The sequence below is a fragment of the Sapajus apella genome, unplaced genomic scaffold (genome assembly GCF_009761245.1).
Source record: "Sapajus apella isolate SASKATOON/1434 unplaced genomic scaffold, GSC_monkey_1.0 scaffold83, whole genome shotgun sequence".
Taxonomy (NCBI): Eukaryota; Metazoa; Chordata; class Mammalia; order Primates; family Cebidae; genus Sapajus; species Sapajus apella.
This window is the reverse complement of record NW_022437023.1, coordinates 1,289,996-1,313,191: the sequence shown is the minus strand read 5'-3', so window position 1 is coordinate 1,313,191 and position 23,196 is coordinate 1,289,996. Positions and strand designations below refer to the sequence as shown.

Genomic DNA, 23,196 nt, shown 5'->3' with positions numbered 1-23,196 from the left:
TAAGTTTAAATCTTCGACCTCCATTTTACACGGGCCTAGTGGCTCAACTTCCTTTAACCCTGTCTAACACTCCATGCTCTGGAAAAATACTCCACTTAACTTTGGTAGATCTTGAGATAAAGGGTAAATGTTACCACTCCCCTGATTACACCCTCACCAATTCCCCTTACAAACACTTCTGTAATAAGGCTCTTCCCCTAAGTTACAACGGAACAAATTTTTTCCTAAAACAGGGTGGGCTCTGCACTGCCCTCAATGAACAATGCTGCTTTTATGTTAATAAGTCAGGCCTTATCCAGGACAGTCTCTCCTTAGTCAGACAAAATTTAGAAACCAGAAGACGGCTCCAGGAAGCCTCAGAAAATTGGTATCAAAAATTGTTCTCCTGGTCCTCACGGCTTACTTCCCTACTTACTGCAATAGTGGAACCTCTAATCCTACTTATACTAGGACTTACGGCTGGACCTTTCCTCCTAAACCAGTTACTCAACATAATCCAGGCACGAATCAACTCTGTAAAACTAATGGTCCTCAGATCCCAATATGAGCCCTTGTACCAAACTGAGCAGCCCCTCCAAGTACAAGGATCAATGATTTGATTCAATGTACAAAGAAACCGGGGGATTGTGCCATAGCTAACCCAGAGTTAGAACCTAAGATATGCCATCTTAAGCCCTGTATCTTGCAAGCACCAAGAAAACCGGTTTTTTTCCAAAAATAAGTTGTACCTGCTGCCCCGTTTCCTTTGTGATAACTCTTTGCTGCCCCGTTTTCCTTGCAATAACTGCTGGCCTTGGCTTCTGTAAATAAAAATAGCTAGCTTGCCATAAAGTTGCTTGTCCTGCATCCCCTCCCCCCCTTGGACCTAAAACCATGATGTGGTTTTTCAGTTTAAAAACCCTGCTCCCCCTGAGCTCGGGGCCATGGGTTGGAGAGACGTGAGTCCTCCGTGGCCGCCGGCAATGAAATTTGGCCTACTTTTGTCTTGGTGTTAATTTTTTGTACTCGATCTGGTATAACACCATCTCCTCCTTTTAAGCCTCCTACTTAATATCTGCTATGTGATTATTTACTAGGAACAGCTGTTTTGAGTTTAAAGAGTGCTGAGCAGAGATCTTTTGCTAACCAATTTATTTTAACAGGTTTAAGTCTTTACTACAAACCCAATTTCCCTGCCACTGGAAGCCTGTACTCCTACAAGCCTGTGTTGCCCAGATCCCCAGCTCGCCCCCAGCTTGCTGCCTGCTCTTTAGCCCCTCCCCATCCTGGCCTGAGTGCCTGCCTCTCTTGGTGTTTTAATTTATTCTGCATAAGTCCAATCTGATCTGGCGAAAGAATCTTTCCTTCTGACGTCCGTCCTCAGGATGGACTAAACTGATCACTGAGTAAGATCTGGCCATGTCCTTCCAGGCTTTGAGTCTCGTTTGGTAAAGCCATGCCATTAAAATAGTTCTGGCATTGAGAAGAAGTCAGCCTGACATTTAAAACAAACAAGGGCTGCAAGACTAAAAGCCTCCCCTCCTCTGCCTCTCCCCAGGGGTGCTCCTCACTGGGTGGACAGGGAGGGGTTCCAAGCAGCCTGTGAAGTGCGGGGCAGCTTGGAACACACGGGGCAGCAAATGATCCAAACAGGCAAAGAATGTAGTCTGGGAGGCGGCCAAGCCCGTGCCTTCGTGGTTTTCCGGCTGATTAGGAAGAAGAAAGGAAAGGTGAGCTTTGATCCTGAAACTTCTTCCCTGCCCTCTGCTAGCTCCCACCTCACCGCCACCCTGGGTTCTGGAACCATGCCAAGCAGGGCAGAAACCAAAGGGCTTTTGGAAGTCCACAGGGACTTCCCACACTTAACCACTGCCTAATTTCATCTGCCGGCAGTTGCTCCCCGAACTCAGTGGCTCTGGCGCAGCAGGGAGAGGGTCTGACGGACAGGCATGGGGCCGGAGAAGGTAAGTCATAGCAGGGGGATGCGCCCCACTACTAATCTCATCTCTCCAACATCGACTCCACCCAGGGCCATGGGCCAAGAGCCCCTGGTGGTTCCGTATCATGAGGTTCTGCAGTTGTAAAGTGTGGTCTCCTCCTGCAAGCCCATCTTTACGCAGATCGCTGAGGGAGGAGGTAGCCCAGAGGCTCGCTTTTGTTTTCTGCCTGACCCCTCTAGGGTAGCCCTGCCCAGGACCCCTTTTCAGATGAATTTCTCGCTGTCTTAACCTTTGGGACTAACGTTCGTCTGTGGGTCCCACTGTAAATATTTATTAGAGACAAGTATCCAAGGAAGGACGAAAACAGCAATAACTGGATATGTGGTTTTGCCACCCACAGGATGAGGCCAGGGAGCATTTCTGTGCAGGAATAGGTAACTTGGGCTCATAGGAGTCATACCAGGAATCATGCCTTCAGATAGCTGACCCTCAAGCTCCATTTTCCCTGCGGCACAGGTAGGGAACCCTCTATCACATACTTGACTTGGCCTCCTCAGAGGCCAACTCATGGGGAGGAATGTGCTTCCCTCACTTCTTCCCGGGCAGAGCCGAGGTGTCTGGGGCTGGGGGGCTCTGCCTCTCGCTAAAGTCCAGAGGAAACCATGCCTGTGGCCTCAGACATGACAGAGTCTCCCTTGGCCTCAGCCAGTATTTGGCAGTCATCAATCCCACCTGCAGAGGTGCCTGTGAGAAGGGCTCCTGTCCCCAGCCCCTCACATGGATGCTCTCAGAGACCACTATCCAGAATTCTCTGACAGTACCAGAGGGTTTTGGAGCCCTAATCCCACTATTCCTTGTCTGCCCTGCTTGGAACAGAGCTTATCTTTCGGGGATCTCTTTCAGTGGGCAGAGCAAGGGACCATCGTCTGAGTGTGGGCCAGGGCCTGTGCCACCTGGGCCAGGGAAAGCTCCGTAGGTCCTTCTGCCCAAAGGGAGCTTGGCTGGACAGGCGAGGGAAAGTCTGCCTCTGAAGAGGGTCTGAGAAGCAGTCATAGTGACCCAACCTTTGCATGTGGGTCACTGACAGCATCAGCACCCACGGCCCTGATCCCTGTGGGAGACTCCCCACTTCAAAGCTCTTAAAGCCCTCACAGCACACGTGAGTTCCTGTGGTTCTGGGGCACCTAGTTGCCTCAGGCCCTTGCTAGGCTCTGTTTCCTGGGCCTTGTCAGGACCAAAGGTTCTGCCACAGCTAATGAAACAAGACCAAGCAGAGAACAGCACAGCATCCAGGGAAGGAGGGGCCTGCAGGCCAGCAAGGGCCCATTGCCCCTGGGGAGGGGGCAGCTGCAGAGAGCTCCAACAGCTGAGAGGCTCAAGTCCCCAGCAAGGTGGCAGGCCCTTCGCTTCTTTCCAAACCTAAGGCTCTATGCACCATCAGGACCATTTAATCCATGTGCTTGGTTTCCACTCAAAGATGTTTCCCTTTCAACTCTAAGCTCTGGGCGGGGCAGGCAGGCTCAGGGCCCCTTTACTTTATGAATGAACCAAGGCTGACTAGGCAGGCAAGGATATATAGTCGCCATATATTTTTTTGGGGAGCAGGAAGATACTTTGGTTGTGGGAGGTGGGGTCTTAAGCCATGGCCCATAGACAATCAGTGCCCATCCAGAAACCCTTTGTGGTTCAGGATGAGGGGAATTTCCTGCTGGCTCTTACATTCCTGGAAGGTATATTCAATTAGCAGTAAGTGTGAACAAATGGGGCCTGCTCAGGCGCCATTCTCCAGTAGTTAAAGCTCAAATCCATCTACTTCCTTGGATGCATTCTAAGACGTCACTCAGTTTCCCACCCTTTCGCTACCCCACTGCTGATACAGATCTTATATATGTGCCTCTGGGTCTGGTTCTGGCCTTCTTTAAGATCTAGTAAGTGTGTGCATTGCCAATGCCAACTATGTGTCAGTTCCATGCCAGGAGCCACCGGCGGGCCCAGTGGGGAATGAGACATTCCCTGCCCTATAGGGAGTCTGCCCTCTAGGTTGGGAAAGCAGATGAATGTTAAGGGCACAGTGCTGCCTTGGTGACCTTGCACGTATCCACATGTGCCATGCAGGCAGTCTTGAACCACAGCTAATCTGAATCAAGGCCATAGGAGTAAGGCCTTGACATCCTGTGATCCTCTCAGGCCACCAGAGGATGGGAGGCGTGACAGTCCCTGCTGGGAGCCCATCTCTCACTCGCTCTTTCTCCCGTGGGAAGCTATCCTCACACACTGTCTTATCCCCTCTGGGGTCAAGCTAGAGAATATCGCAATGGAAAGAGCTCATTTCCACATCTCGGGATGGAAAAACTGCAGCACAAAGAGCCATGCTGGTAGATTCAAGCCCTGGTACCTAGAACATTTGGAACACAGACTCAGACTCCAATTTTCCTCTGGTTTATTCTACTCTGCGAATGAAAGCATTTCTCTGGGTATCTTAGTAGGGAGCCAGTTCAGCATGGGGCGGGAGGAGTTGAGTTGAGGCAGGGTGCTGCGCCTCACTACTTCTCCTCCCCACTACTTCTCCTCCCCACTTCTTTGCTGACAGACAGATGGCCTGGTCAGGAACTGTCCCCTAAATGTAGCTGAGGACTGATAGCAAAAAGCTAATAAGACTGCTGGTGCTGGGTGGCTTCTTGGAGCACGTCCCCTCCCTTGTCCCCTCCCCACCCTCCTCCAGCCTCTCATCTACGGTGGCCCCTCCTGTTATTATTTAATAGCCCTGGCTGGCATCTGCCCCCCACGGGAGCTGTCAGTGTTGTAAGCTGGTAGAAGCCCATCCATTTTTTGCCTTTCTCTACCCGCAGGCCCCTCTCTGGTGAGCGGCCACTGACTTCTGCTCTGTAAGAACACGCTTTAGTGCATTCTGGGTATCACACATTCTCCTTTTTGCCTACTGCCACAAACCCCAAAGCATCTCCTCAAGATGCTCACAGTTGTCCCTGAAGAGGCAGTGACAGCAAGCTCACTTCACAGGAGCCAGGCTGTGGGCTGACCCTACAGACTTGAGAAGACAACTCCAAAAGGCATGAAATTGTCAGATCCTCACCCCCAAAGTGTTGCCCCGTATTAACGCCTCTAGGTGGGCACCACTGCGTGCTTTCCATGTGGGGCCTAAATCCTGCCTCCCTGGGCTGAGCGGCCTCCATGCCAACATGCTCTGATGAACATGATGCTCCTGCAATGCCTGCAACGCTGCTGAGGCCCAGCCCACCTCCTCTCCCTTTGGGACCAAGGGGTCCGGAACTGAGAAGCTTCGGGGGCCTCCCTCCAGGTTTCCCAGCCTTCGGAAAAACACCTCCCGGCCCCGCTTCATCCCGCGTTCCCATCCGAAGACCCATCTGGTGATTAAGGACCGTTTTCACGCTCAGAGGGGGAGTTGCGGCTCTGCCAGCTCCAACCCCTCGAAGGGCGCGCGGCAGGACGGAGGCAGCCTTTAAGAACAGTTACGCTGAGGCCGCAGCGCGCGGACCGTGGGCATGTGGGGAGGGACCTGGCGGTCCTCAACCCCCGCCCTCCGCCGCACCCCGCCCGGCCAGTCTCCCCGGCTCAACCCGCCTGGCGCCACGCTGCCCCTGTTAACCCCGGGGGGCGGCCACGCTGCTCTGGGTGGGGAGGGGTGGATGGTGCGGGCCTCCACCTTCCTGGACTCCTTCCCATCTCCCCAGCAGCAATCCTCTCAGGGCCATGGGCCAGGACCCCCTGGTGGTTCTGCATTCTGAGGTTCTGCAGGCGCAGGGGGTAGTCTCCTGCGAGTCCATCTTGATTTGCGAAGCTGCAGGAGGAGGTGGCCAAGACCCCTCGCCTAGACCGCGAGGCAGGATGAGGCAGCCGAGGCAGCCGTTAGGAACGGTCCCACTCCACCAGCCGGCCCGCGGGGCGGTTCCTCTGTTCCTGAGGTCCCTGCCGCTGGGGTGGGTGTGTGGGGACCTCGCCTTCCTAGACTTCTATGCCAGGGGCGAGGGCCACCTTAGAGGGTTTCCCGAGATGTCCCTGATTTCACAGGTCCTGCCCTGCGGGCAGGCTGCGCCTTGCCTCTGTATTTGTGTTGGAAAATGGTGCCTTCAAGGCTTTGTAAGAGGTCTGGGACTGAGCTGAAGAGAAGTGATTGACAGTTACTGTGGAAAGTCTCAGCTAATTCAGGTGTCTTGACTCTCCAGATTGTCTGTAGGGTGGAAAACAGCTCTGGAGGGGGCTGTAGAAATTACTTTCTCAAGTCTTTGGGCTGGAAGGAAGGAACAGTGCCTGGCCGAGGACTTTGGGCAGGAGAGAGATGGGGCAGAGAGCAGCCAAGGCCTACTATTTTCACTTCTACTAGTTAGATCAAAGCCCTGCCCAGAGCTTTTGCGCACCTTCGAGTCCCATTCCTCCCCTAAACCATCCAGGTTCCATCTGCCTTGAAGCCAAAGGGTCTTCTTAGCTTCCTCAAGAAAAATTCAGGCCTGAGTTTCTCCACCAGCACCCTCCTCTCCCCGACAGAGTGGGTGGGCTGTATTTCTCTTCATATTCTGTTTCATTCCAGACTGTCTTGGACAACCAGCTTGTCCTCCACCCCTCGGGACCTCCCCTCCTACTCTGCCCCCCTTGACCACTCAGGCCCCAAGCTGAGGAGAGGAGCAGAGAAGTGAAAGAGAGGAGGTGAAAAGCAATGTCCTTTCCGCCTTTTAACCCGTGCCCCACTGGGAACTTGCAGGAAGTAGACGTTGATAGGCTGAAGCTGGTCTCACCAATCTCTACCACCCTCCCCAACCCCAAATCATTCCTTTGAAATAGTGAAAGACCTTTTTAAAAATGTAACATGAATTGGCTATTTCTTGAGGCAACCAAAAGGTAGCCCGGAAGCGATCGCCTTTGTACTGGTATAAATTCATTAAAATAGAGAGCTTATCACCACCCAGCTTTCATTGTCAGCCCCAGTCCGTCTGCCTGCTTGCAGAAATGGTCCCCCCAAAACCATCTGTGACAACTGTTCTCACAGATCATCATGATAAACTATAAGGGAATCTACTGAGAAAGGAAAGGAGAGCGGGGGAGTCCGTCTTTAATCAGCGGTTGGAAACGAAGCAAGAGTTAGCGAGCCTGACATTTAAAACGCAGATGTGCGTTGTGGTGGTCTGAAGGAGGAGCTATTGACAGAGAAACCGAGGTGGTGAACTCTGCCCTGGTGAACGTGGCTCACCCAGAAGCCAGACAGGGACAGCCCTACAGGAAAGAGGGGTATCAGGCTGGAAGGAAGTGCAGCTTGGCCCTGGCGGAGTGGCAGGGCAGCTGGAGGGACTGCCGGAGGAGGGCAGATCTGGAAGCAGGTCTGGGCTGTCCTTTGGTCTCAGCCAGGGAGCAAGAGAAGGAAGGCTTGTGTTTGAGGGGGGAAGTTCACTCTCCCAGACTGCTTTCTCAGGAGCGCCAATTCAGATCACCTGAAGACAGGGTCTCAGCCCCATTACGGCATGGTTTCCAAATGGGGGTGTGCTTGGAAGCCTTGGTGATTAAAGGGTGTTGACAAAAAGAGTCAAACTCTGTAAAATATTTAAAGAGATTTATTCTGAGCCAAATATGAGAAAGAGTGAAGAAGAGAGTCCATTTTTAGTTAGCAGTTGGAAACGAAGTAAAAGTTACAGGACCTTAGGTTTAAAACGCACATGTGCCTGGTAATCACCCACGGCCGTGACACAGCCCTCAGGAGGTCCTGAGAACATGTGCCCAAGGTGGTCGGCGTTCAGCTTGGTTTTATGTATTTTAGGAAGGCACGAGACATCAAAGACATTTAAGAAATACATTGGGTTGTTTCAGAAAGGTGAGAACTCAAAGCAGGGGCTTCAGGCTATAGGTACATTTAAACATTTATTTTTTTCTGGTTGACAATTGATTGAGTTTATCTAGAGACCTGGGATTATGGAAAGGAATGTTCAGGTTATGGTAAAGGATTGTGGGAACCAAGTTTTATGGTGCAGAGGAATTTTTCAGGTAGCCGGCTTCAGAGAGTGGGTTGTAAAATGTTTTTTTTGTTGTTTTTTTTTTTAATAAACAAAAAATTTTATTTTTTTCAAATGGGTCAAATATGTTGTTATTATTACTTTAATGAGATACAGGCACATACAATGCTCTCAAGAGTAGGAGAATCTAGTTCTCCCTCATATTATGTTGATAAAAGAGAACACTAATATGAAGCCTGAGAATCAGACCTAAAAGGGTGCCTGGCTCTTAATTGATGATTTCTTGGATCTGGGAAGGAAGGAAGGACAACAAAGGGGAAAGGGGATTCTCTATAGAATGTGGATTTTTCTCACAAGAGGATTTGCAGGGCAATTTCAAGGTATGGCAAGGAAATATATTTTGGGGTAAAACATTTTGATTTCCTTCCTTGTTATGCCAGAGTCAGGTTGGAAACTAAGTCACAATATAGAGGGTCAAATAAAACCCATCTGATGAGAATTTATGGTTTGTAGGGCATGTCTCCTCAGACCCCTTAGATAGGAATCTGGGCAAGGTAAAAATCAGAGCTAACTCCTCAAGGGAAGGGCTGCAGCGCTGTCGGAGGGCTAACCAGGCACCAGTTACTGGATCGCCAACTAGGCTTGGGAGAGTAGGGGTGTCAAGGGCCCCGAGAACAGGGAGGGCCTTGGCCCCACCAGGAGGAAGTCAGAAAGCAGGAAGCACTTGTAGCTCCCCATGATTCCCCTCAAAGCCCTGGGCCAGCTTCCTGCTGGGAAGGGCAGGAAGGCGTCCCTGCAGGGGCAGGCTTGCTTTTTTGGCCAGCCACCCTCTTCTTATGAGAAACAGAGGTCCCCGCCCCGGTGGTGCTGCCAGAAGGAAATCAGAAGCTCTAAACCAGGGGCCAGAACCTGCAGAAGCTTTGAAGAGTCACATCTTGTCATTTCTAGATGTTTCTACTTTGGTTGACTCTTTTATTTTCCTGCAGTTAAAATCTATAAAATAGCAAGGAAGCAGGGGACAGGCGGGAAGCCCAAGCCTCTCCCAAAGAAAACGAGAAAGACTGAGTCCTCGGGGCTTGCTGTACAAAGGCGCGGGTGGGTTGGAGGAGGGCAGGCAGAGACCAGGGTGATCTGGGACTTTAAGTACAAGGCCCTGGGGATTTCGCGGGGGGTGAGCCATGCGCAACGGAGAAATTCAGGAACCAGGGGGTTCACACAGAGGTCTGGGTGCTGTGAGGTACAGGGAAAGAATTAGTGGGTCTGGACCAGTGGGTAGGTGAGTCACGATGGAGCGCTGGTTTAGTTTAATCTCTGATGTGTGTTGAGTGAATTTGTGTGTAGTCCAACCACCAGCCCCTGCCCCAGCGAGACCATGTGCCCCTCGGAAGCTGAGACTCTTTCATTTTCTATTCCTCGTAGCAGTCTCAGTGCCTGGCACTCTAAGTTGAATTTTATTGAACACATTGCATTTACATTAAATGGTCTATTTGTAAGTTCATTCTTCCAGACCTCCATTTATTCTTTTGTCCAGTCATTTCAAAGGGATTCTCTCAGCCCCTTCACTGGCTAAGGGAACCGAACTTCTCTTCCAGAATTGTCAGGAAATGGGACTTACTGCCTTAGCTGCTTGTTTTATCTGGACTTGACTCTGTCTAAAAAAATGTATATGCACTTTGGGAACGGGTGAGGTGCTGCACAAGTGCAAAATGGTATTATTCGCCATACAGTGTTTTTTATTATAATAGATTATTCTCTGCCAAAACCCAGAAGGGCTAGGTCAAGTCAGGTTGCTGAAAGGGGAGGAAGTCTCAATAGCAGAATTGGACTTTCCGTCAGTTACAGTGGGGCATGGACAACACTCAGGAGACCAGCCTTGAGCTCAGCAACAGGGGAGCCACCTCCACAGTAAAGACCTACTGCTGGGGCAAGGTTTGGCCAAAGCAGGCCTCCTCTGAAACATAGCCCCATCGTTCTCCCGGCCCAGCCACCCCACCCCAGAGGTGCCGTCTAGAAGCTGCACGTCTGGGGTTGTTCAAACCCCTGGCTCACAGCACTGGAAGCACCTGAGCAGGATGATTTTACATGAATGATTAAAAATTGCTCTTCTAGATATAGCCTTGCCTCAGGGTAGCCATTAAGAACATTAATTCCGAATTTAAGAAGCTCAATGTAGGACCCTTTGGGCATTTAAAAAGAGGGACTTGTACTCATATCTTTATAAGCTGTAAAATGTCTCCCACCATCTTCTTGTTCTGTATTTCCTCTCCTGCTTTCCACCATTGCACTCCCTGGCACATGATCCTTTTAAAGAATACAAAAGAAAAAACAAGGAAGAAAATGAGAAGCCTATTGTTTCTTAGTGTCCCCCGATGTTAAACACACACACGCATGCACAATTATGTATTTTGTGTATTTCTTCTGGGGGATGGAGCCATAAGGGGTTACACATTGGCATGTGATTTTGGAGCCTGCACTTGAAATGGGAATTTGAATGTAGTTGAACAGACTTTTAACACTGCCCTGAGAAGAATGACACTGGCGTTTGTCTGGTCAGCGGTGCCACACCCCGGAGTGTGGAGGGTCCTCACCAGCTCTGCGACTCACCCTGGCAGTTGCACCTTTCTTGGAGGGAAGAGGGAATTACTTTTTATAAGCAAACCCCAGGGAGCAATGTTTCAGCATCAATCAGTTTCTCAGCAAGTTTGAATGCAGATTGTGCTTCAGTCTCTATTATTGGGGTGCTCTCTGAGCTCTCTGGGGTGCCACCGAGCCAGGATCTCCCATTCTGATGCATCTTGGGTCTCTTCTTCCCTTACCTGCCTCTTCCCTGCTCTCCACTCTGAGCCAGCTAGATGGGTGAAGCAGAGAACCTGTCTAGTCCAAACTCCTTATTTTACAGATGAGGAAACTGAGGCCCAGAGAAGGACCACCCTCACCTCCTCCTGCATCCTCTCCTCCTCCCCTCCTGCCTTCACCCCAGTACCTTCCAGTGTGAAAGATGCCCACCTTGTCTCTCTCCTAGTTCCGCGTCCTGCATTACCCTTTTCACAATATTTTTGAGTAGGTGGCCTGCCACAGTCTTATATTTGGCATGGCAAAGGCAGACCCCTTTTCCTCCCTCCAGACCCCCAACTCGGCCACTGTGGGTGCTGTAAGGCCAGTCCCCACCTGGGTCCTTCTGTTCATCACAAACTCAGCACATGCTACTTTATCTTTTACCTTGTCATGTCCACAAAACAGGCCACAACCTGGGAGGATGGTAATTGACAATTTACGCTAAAAATTGTATTGAACAAAAAAATTCTCTTCTATTTGAATAATGACAGGAGACACAAACTTTGCCATTATGTTGCTCTCTCCTCAATTGGGACGCAAAAAACTCAATAAAAACGTTCTATCAAAGGCTGGCAAACATCATGCCAGTCTTCCCTAACCCATTGCTTTCACTTGAAAAACCAGCATTTCATTAAAAGCAGGACTGTTGAGTGTGACGCTTGGCAGGACGTTAATTTGTTGTGGGAATCTGTCAGTTTGTGGACAAGTACTTGCATGTTTTGTGCAGATGAGGAAACCGCTTGTAGAGTGGCCACACCAGAAGGCATTTGGGTGACCTGCTTTGGCCTTTGACTCTACAGAAGGAGAAACTGATGCCTGGTGAGAGGAAGGGACTTGCTCAGCACCACTCACTGGTAGTAGAACTGGGGCTAGAACGAGAGCCTCCTGATTCCCAGGCAGGGTCCCTCCTTCTCACAGTGGCAGAACCACAAGATGTTGACAATGGAAAGGAGTTTGGACCAACTGCATCGAGAGAGAGCTAACTACACCAAAGAACTTGTCATCACCTCCTGAGAGCTGCCTGAATTGAAGGCTCAGGTCCCAGGAAGAGGTGACTCCTCTTCAGAAGCTGAGTCTGCCAGCCCATGCAAACACAGGGTACCTGGTTCCCTCCCTCCGCTGGGGGAAGCTGCTAGAGGGCAGACACTGGCATCGCGATTCTTTGCTGTCACCCTTCAGCTGCCAGCTCTGATGTTTCCTCCCAGCTGCTGGGTCAGTTGCCAGCAACCTGAGGTGTCAATAGAAAAAGAGAAGGACCAGAGCTGAATAGCCAGAAAGAGCCTGGGAGAGGCTATAAAACGAAAATAAAACAGGATGGTAATTTATGATGAGCAGTAAAAAGGTCTGGGAAGCTGAGCAGCCAGTGAAGGTTCATTTCCCTCTACCCAGTAGATCTTAACCATGCTGAGCATTTCCCTGTCCAGCCTGGCAGCCCCCAACATTTGGAAAGCCCCCCGTTCCCCACCTCAAGGTGAGAAAGTAAGGGTGTCTTGACAGCCCTTGCTATGCTTGTTCTCTTCTGCAAAGGCACCCGCCCACTGGACCCCAAAACCCTTACAATACAATCCCTTTCCATTGTACACACCATATAGATGATGAGGCATTTTCCCATCCATTATCTCATTTGATCCTTACAGAAACTCTGGGAGGGGCCTTTATTTTTTCTTTTTTGAAACAGTCTTACTCTGTCGCCAGGCTGGAATGTGGTGGTGTGATCTTGGCTCACTGCAACCTCCGCCTCCTGGATTCAAGCCATTCCCCTGCCTCAGCCTCCTGAGTAGCTGGGACTGCAGGCGCCTGCCACCATGCCCAGCTAATTTTAGGAGGGGCCTTTCATGAAGATATAAGAGTACTGAAAGTCACGCGCAGCGAATCAAAGACCCAAGACCTGACAAACCCCAGACCTGGACTCTGGATGACCTATTTCAAGGTCAAAGTCTTTCTCAAACCCACCCCGTGAGCCTTGCTAGGAGCAGAAGACTTTGAAATTTAAGATTTAAGTGAAGGCTGTTCCCCATTTTCATACTCCTCCCATCCAGGAAGCCCTGGAGGCTGGAGACCAAGTCCAGGACAAAGGGCACCCGGAGGCAGCCTAAAGACCCTCAAGGTGGAGTGGGCCAACTTGAGAGGGAGGCCAGCAAACCCCTCAGTCCTCAGACGGAGACTTTAGGCCGTGATTAGGGCAGGTGGCCTTTCTGACTCTCCCTGGCCCCATCAGCGTGGTCACCCATGAGTCACCGAAGTTTATGGAGCCCATGGGCTGTCCCTGCTCTGAGGAGCCCAGCTGGGTCTCCACAAGGCCTGGCCAGGTATCCCAAAGGGCTAAGCCAGCCTCTTCCCCACTTACTGGCAGATGTGAATTGCTCCTAGCGGCCTGTACCTCTTGTCCTGTGCTGGGGGGAGAAATGTACCCCCTCAAGCTCCCAATCAGCAAAATTCAAAAGTGAAGGCATGTAGCTGCTGCTGAGAGGGCTCCCTCACAGCCCTCCGAGCTGGGCTTGGAAGGTGTCTGAATGAGGTGGGGTGCCTGGAAGCAGAGGGGCTCTGGACACCCTCACATTCGTGTGGCTCTTTCTTGGGTTGACCTGGGTGTCTTCCTATGGGACTGCCCCTTTGTAATTTGGTGGAGGAGGAGGAAGAGGGTCGGAACTGAGAGCTCTGGGGTGGGGTCCAGTGCTGGTCCTACCACTGACTCATCATGTGTCCCCAGAGAAGTCACCTCTCTTGAGATCCAATCACCCCTACTTGTGCATTTCATAGTACCCTTGGAAAGCTCCAGTGAGACAATGGGTGTGGAAGGGCTGGTCAATGAATCAAGTGGCCCTGAGTGGTAGGGTACTGTAAGTATCATTGGCTGAGCAAGGAGGTCATCAACAGGCCCATCCCAGCCACCATCCATCTTGGGGCTATTTATGGCGAGTCCCCAGCCCTGCTACTGCCATCATATCCTCACCACATCAGGGCCTCCATGTTCGAATACCTCTCCTTGCGTGCAAGCCTGAAACTCAGGGAAAGCAAATGCCACTCCACATCAGGCCAAGGTGGAGGACCTGAAGGCCACTGATCCCAAATATTCCCAAGCCCACTCCTTACCCCCACAGACATCCTTTCTCTTCACTCATCCTCTCCCCATGATTCCACAGAGGAAAGAGGAGGCCATCCAGCTCAGAGCCCCTCACTGCTCTCTGCTCATTTACCTGAACCTCAAACTGTCCCGATCCCCATTGCTTTTCAAGAACAGGTGTCAGCAAAGACCTCAGGCATCCTCAGCAGAGGGCCTGAGAGCTATGGTCTCTAATTGAGGCTGCTCCCCTGACGCTGACTTAGAGGTCTGAAGACCTCAAGACCCAGAAGACGCCTTCTAGTTACTAAGCTGGGCAGCAGCTGCCCTAAGCCTCTCTTTGGTGTTAATTTCATAATCTGCCTCTGCCTCAGGAATCTCAGAGTCTTCATAGGGTGCATTCCCCTGGCTGTTCCTTTTTATTTAACCCAGAGTGCCCCTTGGGTCACTTGATATTTGAGAGGAAAATTCTTTGTTAACCTAGATCACAGATTTTCAAACATGATTTTTCAGGGGCATGGACGCCACCGCCAGGATCTTAGGGGATGGCCTTCCCTTGCTCCCCAAACACCCCAATTCTCCTCCTGCTGAACTCTTGGGTGTCCAACCCTACCCAGCCAGTCCCCAAAAACGGCTTCTCCTTCCTCTCTCTTACTCTGCAACACCTCCTGGCCCCAACGATGCCTCTATTTCTTGACTGGTTTGCCGTAAGTAACAGGTATAAAACAGTTGAGTTTTTACGTAATCGACATAAGAATTTGGACTCTAGAGAATTTCCCAGAGGAATTAAAATCAGCAACGTGGTGGTCTCTTTGGAAAAGACCTGCCATGATGAACAAACCCTAAAATGCTAAGCAGGTCTGTCTGCTCCCTCCAATTCCTTTTTTAAAATGCTATCAAAGAATGTGTGACAGAGAAGCCCCCCAGACCTGATGATCTTCACCTCTTCAGAGGAGCTGTGCCATAGAAACCTGCAAACTGCTGGTCAGGCGCGGTGGCTCAGGTCTGTAATCCCAACACTCTGGGAGGCTGAGGTGGGCGGATCGCCTGAGGTCAGGAGTTTGAGACCAGCCTGGCCAACATGGCGAAACCCTGTCTCTACTAAAAACACAAAAATTAGCTGGGTGTGGTGGCACATGCCTGTAATCCCAGCTACTTGGGAGGCTGAGGCAGGAGAATCACCAGAACCCAGGAGGCAGAGGCTGCAGGCCATTGCGCTCTAGTCTGGGCTACAGAGTGTGAGACTCCAACTCAAAAAAAAAAAAAGAAACCTGAAAACTGCTTCTTCTTGGTCGGGCGTATTCTCCCAAAATCTCTAAAGGAAAGGATAGAAGTTTCTGTGGCCCAGAGTCCAGAACTGAGCGTCCTGGAGCCCCTGCCAGTAGGCTGTTGGCATCCTGCTAAGCATTCCTTTGCACTGCACCCCCACAAAGTTCTGCAGAGGAGACCTCATCCAGGTGCTCCCCACGCTGGCTGTGGGCACCAGGCCTGATGGCCTTCCAGAACAGATGCCTTTGGAGATTTCCTGAGGCTGACTGAAGCCAGAGTTAGTTCCCATCACTTGTCTCGACATGGAAAGCTGGACTGCTGCCCTTGCTAAGGGCCTTTCGTTCCGCACCCAAATCCAAGGGCTTGCCCTTCGGCTTCTTCACTAGCTGCTTGCTGCACATCTAAGCTGCTCGGAGCTCGGCCACGGCTGTTCTTAGGGCATTGGCCAGCTGCTTGTGGCTCCAAGGCACCATGCTTGGCTCAGAGGGCTCCCACTCCCAGCACTTATGGAGCCCCAAGAAAGGAATAGCTAGGAATCCCACCTGCAATCCTCCTGTGAGGCCAGTGTAGAAAAGCCTGCCTTCAGGTGAGCCAGCTTGTCAGACCTAGAATGAAGGCAGAATTGAGCCTAGGCCAATCTGAAGGGGTATTGTTTGTTTGTTTGTTTTTGAGACAGAGTCACCCAAGCTGGAGTGCAGAGGTGCAATCTGGGCTCACTGCAACCTCTGCCTCCTGGGTTCAAGTGATTCTGCTCCCTCAGCCTCCTGTGATGGTGATTCTTAATTAGCAGGGCCTGAAGTAATGAGCCTGTCCCCTTTCTTTAACAGCGCAGGTGATATGTTCTCAGGAGCATGGATCCTGATGGGACTGTCTGGCTTTTTTTCTCTGCAGAGTCCATTTATTGCCTGCCCCTTTTCCCCTCAAGCTCCCTCTGTTTATGTTCGAGCTGACGTATCTATTGATGTATTGATCTCTGCTAGCCGAGGAACATTTCTGCTGAACATGCTGACTGCGCAGTCGGGGGGGCGGGCAAAGGGGCAAGCTCTGCAGGGGGTGCCAGGGACAGCAGCCTCAAGTCTGGCCTAGGGTGGGGAAGGGTGCCTGGGATGGAGATGCTGATGGGAAGCAGAGGAACGATTCCTTGTAAAGACAGAAGTGGGCAGAGGGGAGAACATGATCAACAGCTGTGGCCTCCCACGGATGCCCTGGGCCAGGGCTTCGTGTGGGGCATGGAGACCGATTGGCCTGGGATCGTTTACTTCACTCCACTTTTGAGTGGACACGAATCAGCCTTCCTACCTGCATTGGGAAGCTTTTTTCTTCTTACTCTTCGTCCGTGGTTGAGACTCAAAATAACGTGGGAATGGGTATTAAAACCTGTAAACTGCCAAAGGACTCAACGTGAGCTAGGATGCCTTGTTGCCACTGCCTGAGCACCTGCGAGGTGGTCAGCCAACTGTGATCTGGGGAGCATCCTTTCCCCCTTAGCAGCTGGACCCACACAGGTCGGCAGCGACAGGCTCATGAAGAGGGCCCATCTGCTGTCCCGAAGAGGCTCACCTGTCTCAGCTCAGCAGGTCACAAAGCGCTTCCAGCCACTCTCTCCTCACTGCTGGAGCTCCCGCCCATCCTCCACCCAGTGGAATTTGGAGTGATCCAGGGAAATCTTTTTGCAAAATCCCAACAGGCATTTAACCAAAGGCAGATTCAGGCTGAGGGGAGGGGAGGGGAGGGGAGGGGAGGGCGGGGCACACAAAAACAGGCAGCTTCCTTGTCTTCAACTTGCTTTGCTCCCTTGAAACGTTTCCTTGTTTTGGCTTCTAGCTCTAGGTACCTGCTCACAGAGCCCCTGCCCTCAACACTGTGGTCTTTCCACGCAAGGAAGCCTCGGTTGGCTTTTTGTGGGGAGGTAAGACATTGCTTGGTCATGACGTGGTACATAATGAGACATCACCTTCCTTCGTACTCACCGCCATCTGGTAGCCCAGTACATTCACACACATAACGTGGGAAGAGGTTAGCAAACTGCATGTCAGGAAATACCTGTTCTCATTTTTGTGGCATGGGAAGGAGGCGGCAACGCCTGGGTCCTCGTTTCAACTCTGCCGTCGCTGAGTAGACGAGCAGTGACTTAATGCCTCCACCCTTTGGTGTTCTCCAGCGAGGGACTCAAGGCCAATCCCAGAGTCTTTTCTGTGGCTCTGACATCCGAGGTTTTAAGAGCACGCGGGACCCACTCATCATATTTCAAGTCAACTCCATGAAGAATCAGTCAGAATTATCGCAGAAGGCTCGGCTAGCCCCCTGGGCAGGTCTCCCGCAGCACTCTCACTGGGCCCTGGCACCTGTTAACCCAGAGGACTCATGGTTAACATCCAGGCAGCAAGAGAAACCCGGGACGCTTATGATTGGCAGATTAGCATTGGGAAGCATGGAAGTCTTGATCAAAGGACAACCTTGGGCCAGGCTCAAAGCAAGAGTAATTGGGAGAAATAATTAGGCAGGGTCAGAAAGAAATTTAAATACACCTGGACCTGCCTCTCCCATCCACCAGAGTCCTACGGCAGATGCCTGCACATACCTATGACCAGGAGCTGGGTCCCCCATTCACAGTCCTGACCACCACCTGCCCATTGGGCCCTCCTCCACACGCTGGCATCCATTAGGCACAGCTTTACACACTGCACCCCACCCTCTCCATGTGAGATGTCCTCAAGGTCACCTGACTCAGCAGTCTTAGAAGGAGGCCTCTTCACATGGCATGGTTCCAAACCCCAGCACCTGCGGGTTCATTTTTCCCTGAACACTAATTCCTGGTGGGTGTGATTTAAAGCTGCTCAGAGCTCCAGGACAGTGTGTCTGGCCAGCAAGGGGCCAGGAAGCCAGCCTTCCCCTTCCTTATCCCGAGGCCTGCCCCCATTTCCCACATCCCCGCCCCTGGCCCCCAGCTCCTCCTTCCCAGGCCTGGCTCCCGCAGCCTGTTTTGGCCCTCTTGCCCTCACCCCACCCCATGCCCATCTTCTGCAAGAGAAGCTTATTGGACATGATGTCACCACAGAGATGAACAGGACGAAAATTCTTCAGAGAAGAGCTCACGGGAGCTGATCCTTGATCTGGGTCAAAGCAGGGCATGGGAAGGGGTGGGTTCCACTTACTGGCTCAGCCAAGGTGCAGTCTGCCCAGGAACCCTCCCAGAGAGCTGCGGTGGGGTCGGGCTCATTAGAGGAGACTGCCGGGAACACCCCACCCTGGCCAGGGAACAGATACAGTTTGAGTTAGCGTAGTGCGGTGGCCAGCCAGCGAGGATGGGCATAAGGGCTGGTCAGATGAGGGAGCAGTTGATTGTGCCTGAGAGGGCCAGGCAGGGCTTCATGGAGCTGGGCTGTGGCCCGAGTGAGGCCTGGATAGAGAGGTCAGCGCAGAGCCGGAAAGGAGCAGAGCCAGCAACTGGTTTTTTTTGGTGTGCAGATGACTGTGCCCCTCCCCTGCAACCCCTTCTTTCTTTTGGGTACCTGAAATGGATGTCAGCATGACAAGCGGCCTCCCTTAGCCTGTGGTGTGGGCTGGGGGCTCAATGACCCCAAGAGGTGGTGGCAGCAGATCTGGGGAAGAGGCGGGAAAAGGGAGAGTTGGAGAGGGCAGGCTGGCTCTGCAGGGGTGGTGGGGCCGGGTGGCTGTGGAGGCTGGAGGAGCGGATCTCTGGTGTGGGGGAGGGGAGGAGTACTGAGAAACACCCAGGAGAGCAAGCAAGCTATGAGGCTCCCCTCCCCACCACTCCCCACTTTCAGCACTTGTGTGACATCATTCTGGGAACACTACCATCACTGGCATGGACAGCAGCTGGGACTCCACGGGCGGGTCCCCAGCCTGGTCCTGGTACTTGGACTCCGCCTCTGGAGGGGAGCATGTCTCCCTCTCCTTTGCTTCTACATGGAAGGCACAGTCCCAAGCCTTTTCCAGCAGTCCCCAAATTATCACTGACTGCCCTTCTCACCAATGCCCCATCCTGACCTTCCCACCTGTCCTCCACTCCACTGGCAGCCTCCACTGCGTGGGCATGCGGCCATCAGGGCCTCCTGAAGTCAGTTCTGAGGAATAACTCCGGACAGAAGAGGGAAGGGTACTGTGTGACTCAATGTGTCCCTGAGCTGCGGCCGGCCAGGGGTTGGGAGGGGTGTGTCCTAGAGCACCACCGCTGCTCCGTGAAGGTGGCCTTCAGCCTTGCAGTCTGGATTCCTCCCTCCCTGGGCGGAATAGATTAGGGTGTGGTGTATGGCTGAAAGTCACTTAGGAGAGGGCCCTACAGTCTGGGTCTCTGGAGTGGGTGTAGGGTCAGTGGAGGAGCTCACCTTCCTAGTCACCTGGAAGGCAGGTGTATGGTTCCTGCCTTCCAGCCCCATCAGCCTCCCTGGCCATGTGCTCAATGAGGTGCTTTTCCCTGACAGGTGAAAGTCCAGGTGGGTTGCTCCATTTGGGTCCTGCTGTGTTGTAGTGTCCTCGGGTCAGACAGACCCAGTGTTGCCTTGTTCAGCAAAAGCGCCAAGATGCCGTTTCATCCTGCGCAGAGGAATGGGAGTGCCCATTCATTCCTCAGGCTTGCCAAGTCTCTGCTCCCTGCCTGTTACCACCTTCCCCCTATTTTCTCAATCCCCTCAACTCTACCCTGCAGTGGGGAAGTTGTCCTGGCAATTAACTTTCCATTCTCCTGCTGGGGCCCTTCAAGTAATGCTTGGAGCTTTCCCCTAATTCCCAGCTTGGACAAATGGTCCCCTCACATGTCCCCAAATTATTGTTTGGTCTCTGAAGTTGGTCAGATTCTGCTTTCGGTACCCCGGCTATGGAAAGGTGCATCCACACCCTGCCTTGGTCATTTCAAGCTTGCCTTTTCAGGGCTTGCCCAAAGGTAACTGAGACTGTAGGGAAAGATTTCTGCACGGGGAAGGGGTTGCCAAAGTAAGCAATGCAGGATGCTGAGGGCAGGCGGACGCTGGAGCAGAGGGCGTCCCCGCCCAGCGAACCGGATTCTCTTTCCACTCAGGACTGCTGCTCCTGCCTGCTCCCTGCTCCGTCCTCACTTCCACCTGCCTCAGCCCTTCATTACTCACCTCTCCCTTTTCTTTCTGGTGATCTTTTTAGCTTCAACCCCCGACGCTAATCACCTCATGCTCAGTACTTCCCAGATCCACCTTCTGAGAAGCAGAACCCATTTGCCCTATGTCATTCCTTATCCCAGACCACACCTCAGGTTGATGTGCCTTGATGGGCCACCCTTAGGTCAGCTGGGACCAGCCACAGACAGAGACCTGGGGTCTCCCTGTGGGGCAGAGCGCCTGTCTTTAGAAGGAGCCATGTGCCTGGCAAAGCAGCAACTGGCGTGTCTATTACATTTTCATGAACTTGACAGACGCCTGTTGAGCTCCCTCATCACATGGCAGGCACTGTTCAAGGCCTTGGGTAAACCCTAGGCAAGGACAGGCCCGACAGGGTCCTCCGCCATCCCTTCCCCAGAGCATGGCCCTTCAGAGTCTAGTGGACTCTGCTCTAGGAAACAGGAGAGGGTGAGCCTGGCAGAGCTGGATGAACTCACCCAGCCGCTGCCAGATAAGGACACAGATGCACAGAGAGGAGGCACGGCAGAGCCAGGCAAGCATGCAGGCAGCAGGGGCTTCATGTCTGTGCTGCTGGGGCCAGCCTGTGTCTGTCTGCATTTCAGGGAATTGTCTCTCAAGCTGCTTCTTCCAGTTGGAGAAAGGGAAGCCCTGATCTCTTGATTCTGCAATTCTTCTGCCCTTGCATCTTCTTCCCCCAACCCACCCTCCCAGCCCTCCTGGAGTGCACCCAGTCTCGGCTGACACCAGTGAGTGTGGTGGGGAGGATGCTTCAGAACGAGAGCCCAGGGGACCCAGCCTGCCAGCTGAGACACCCAGGACCAGCCCTCGGCCCTCTGGAGAGCCAGATGGGCTGCCTCTCTGATGGTTCAGACTCTTCCACTGTCAGCTGTGGGGCCATTTCTGTCACCACGTGCTGATAACTGAGTTTTCAACTCGGTGGGAGGTTCCCTAAAACAGGACACCCTCTTGCACGGATGTGTATGAAAGATGGCTGCGCTGGAGGCACAGGCTTCCAGGAGTTCCTCAGCTCAGATGGATGCGAGCAGAAGTGCTTCTCAAGTGAATCCACTCACTTGGTTCTAAGCCCCCAGTTCCGCATATGGCTTTAGCCCAGTGAGTTCCCTCCAAGTTGCTGCTGCTTGTGCTTCCATTACAATTCTTCCTGCTTTCCGTGCTCAGCTCCCCAAAGCTGCCTCTGCCCTCACTGTGCCGTAGGGCTGTCCCTTGGCCACCCAGTGCCTCCTGTCCTCCTCAGCAGCCTAGTCCAGCCAACCCCACTGGCCTCCAGGATGGGCCAGCAGAGGGGGATGGAGGAAGAATGAGAGTCCCTGACAGTCCCATCAGCAACATGGAGGCCCAGGTCTGTGTTTCTAACCAGGACTGCAGACCAACTTCACAGGAAACTCTTTTAATACACATACACACGCACGCACGCACGCATGCATGTGCCACCCCTCAGAGATTCAGATCAGTGGGTCTATGCTGCATCTATCTGTTCTAAGTGGTGGATGAGGGGAGAAAAGAGAAGGCCCCCCTCTCAGCATACAAATGGCAAAAAAAAAAAAAAAACACAAACACAAAAAAAAGAGATGCAGAGAGAAATTTCATTAGGGAACAGTTGCCTGTAATTGTTACCAAACTTTTGAAAAACAAGAAATAACAAAGAAATAAAATCAGTAGATAATTAAGTACATAATTGTACACACCACTTGTTAATTAAGCTTTTACTCCTAAAACCTGACAGAATCTGCTTACAAGGTGATAACGTGCAGGAACGTGGCATATGGCGAGCCATCTGCAATACAAACGCTTTGTCGATGAAAACTTCCCTGCCCCACAAAAAGAAGGCGATGCTAAATGTAGTTTTCCGGAGCAGAGTGATTTATCTTCATTCCGTGCGGAAAATGAGTTGATGGTACAGTGTGCAGATGAAAGAATTGTCAGGAAGGGGCCACGCGGTTCCCTCTGTCCTCACTGCGGCTCTGCGCGTCTATGGCCCATGCTAGGCATCCTGGGAATCACTCGGTTGGCTTAGCTGATGCCTGAGAGCAGTGCCTTCAGAACACATGAAGAGCAACCCGTCTCTTAAATGCTCCAGTTCTGGGTGTGCAGGGAGCAAAAAAAAGACCGACGAAGGTCTGGAGAAGAGTGGGTTGAGGGCAACGATGGTGCCCCAGGTTTTCTGCACTGCAGCCCGCTGCCCACCACCTCGCCACTGGAGCTGTGGTCTCCAAGCCTCCTACCGTCTTCAAACCTTCCCCACCTGTAAAATGGAGATAAATTTCTTACCTTGTCAACAGCCCCGCGTTGATGGCAAGGCCTGCTGAGATTTTTCCTGGACCAAACTGAGGGCCGAGCTGCTATTTCTCATGGCCCAATAACGAGATGCAGATGAACTGAGGAGGAAGAGGTGTTTATTTCTAGAGCCGGTTAGAGGGAGAAGTCCTGGAAATTAATTGCCAGACCAACTCCAAATTACAAAGTTTTCCAGAGCTTGTATACCTTCTAAGCTATACGTCTATGTGTAAGTGTGCCTTCATCCAAAGACATAAGTGATTAACTTCTTTTAATCTATAGCTGAGGTCTGAGTCCTGAAGATCTTTTTTCCGGAACCTCAGTAAATTTACTTAATCTACATGGGTCCAGGTGATGGGGTGATTAACCTTATTTTGTCCCTTGCTAAATCATTGGAGGTTTGGGCAGTTCCTTCAGACCCCCAATAAACTTGTCTGTGGAGGCGTGGGAGGTTTCTTCAGATCCCCAGTAAAACTTGTTTAATCCTAAATGGGTCCCGTTAAGATTCCTTTGATATTTCGTCATGCTTTAAGGCCCAGGAAAGGCCTCGGCAAAACTCCTGATGGGCCTTTATTACATCCCAGCCTTTGTATAAAGGCACTGGCCTTTTTAGCTTTTAATATTTGACTTAACCACTCTGGCAGTACTGAAACAGTTGTGATGGAGGTCTGCGTTAGTGAAACCTGGCCTGCCACGCAATGAAGTAAAAAGCAGCGTATGTCCGGTGTGAG

At 51.9% G+C, this 23,196-nt stretch overlaps 2 long non-coding RNA genes across 2 annotated transcripts; one reads left to right on the top strand and one right to left on the bottom strand.

The window, feature by feature from the left end:
* The first annotated feature begins 5,848 nt into the window (after positions 1-5,848).
* Positions 5,849-22,766, top strand: LOC116533628. The gene is made up of 3 exons (XR_004261375.1): positions 5,849-5,860; positions 15,338-15,340; positions 22,499-22,766. It is a non-coding gene; the product is annotated as an uncharacterized LOC116533628 (long non-coding RNA).
* On the bottom strand, positions 17,252-20,589 carry LOC116533629. Its single transcript, XR_004261376.1, has 3 exons — positions 20,165-20,589; positions 19,409-19,616; positions 17,252-18,661 (listed from the first exon to the last, which is right to left on the bottom strand). It is a non-coding gene; the product is annotated as an uncharacterized LOC116533629 (long non-coding RNA).
* Positions 22,767-23,196: the final 430 nt, after the last annotated feature.